Genomic DNA, 1493 nt, shown 5'->3' on the forward strand with positions numbered 1-1493 from the left:
GTACAGTGAAACTCCTCTAGAACGAAACCTACATGGGCGAAAATACCCCCTAATGTGAAAAAAATCTTCATGCATTAACACCATTTCCATTCTCCTGCCCCGCATATGACGAAAAAAAACCCTGTTGCGTTATACGAAATCATTTTCTCTGCTCCAGCCTCGCGAAGAAATTCACTACAACGAAGTCTGATCCAACAGCGACCTCTACTGCTTCGTTCGGAAACGGCAACAGCAACCACCATAGTGGTTTACATAGTGAACGATGTTTATTTCGGTCACAGCTGCGAGTTTCCTGAACGCAACATACTCATAGCTGCTCTGCCATTGGCTTACCGAGCATCATCCTGGCCTCCAATTGGCCCAGAGGGACCAATTGCTTATGGCTCAACGGACATTCAAATAAACGAACATTTGCTCGAATGCTTTACTTGTTATCATGCTAAAAACAGCCACGGGACGCTTCGTAGCCCTCGATGGCCATAGTTAGCTCTCGAAGGTTAAAAACCTTACGCTAACTGGAGCGCGAATGAGAGAGAAGCGCTCCAGTTAGCGTAAGGTTTTTAGCCTTCGAGAGCTAACTATGGCCATGGAGGACTACGAACCGTCCGGTGGCTGGCTTAAAAGTTCATTGTATGACATCAGCTGAGCAACGCTGTCTTGGGTGGCAATCGAGCGGAGGTCGAGTTTGAGACAGTGAGATGGTGGAAAGAAAAGCCACCAGGTCCAAGAAGTATTTGTTATTGTTCGATTCAGACGAACATGGACGTTGCATTGCTAAAATGGCTCCAAAACGGACCTTTGGATGTCAAGCAGCTAAGACAAGAAGAGCTCTGATGCTGGAAGAGAGGGTAAAAGTGATCAAAATGAAAGACGGAGCAAGCAAAATAAAAGACATTATCCAAGAAATTGATGTAAGTGAACGTGAATGCTGATCGTAAATTTCTCCATTTCTTTCCCTTTTTTTCCTTTCTACACTGACTATATGAAGTGTCAAATAAGTGTATGCCCATACTTATGCACTATTGCACACATGTCAAAGTGCCGGCCCGTGGGCCAAAACCGGCCCGCGACAATGTTTTCAGTGGCCCCTGGGATGATATTGATTTATTATTAGAAGCGGCCCGCGGGCGGCAGCAAGCCGAGAGCCCGCAGATCTTTTACACGCACCAATACTACATTTCCCACAATGCAACGGTGACGCGCCAAGCAGTCGGCCGCTTTATTTAAATATTTATTAGTCTAGCAGTCGTTCACATAACAGTGACATTAGCTTTCAGATACCCATCAAAAATGGCAAAACGGAAGGCGGACACTGAGAACCGGGGGTCTTAAACAAGGTGGGAGTCGAAGTACATGTTCATGGGCGTAGCTGGAAAACCTGTGTGTCTTCTGTGCGGAGAAAGTGTGGCGCGATTGAAATAGTGTAATCTGAGACGACATCATGAAACGAAACACACGAACAAAAACAATGAAATCCCCCTTCCCCCTCCATG

The sequence above is a fragment of the Hippocampus comes genome, unplaced genomic scaffold (assembly GCF_001891065.2).
Source record: "Hippocampus comes isolate QL1 unplaced genomic scaffold, H_comes_QL1_v1.1 scaffold73, whole genome shotgun sequence".
Lineage (NCBI taxonomy): Eukaryota > Metazoa > Chordata > Actinopteri > Syngnathiformes > Syngnathidae > Hippocampus > Hippocampus comes.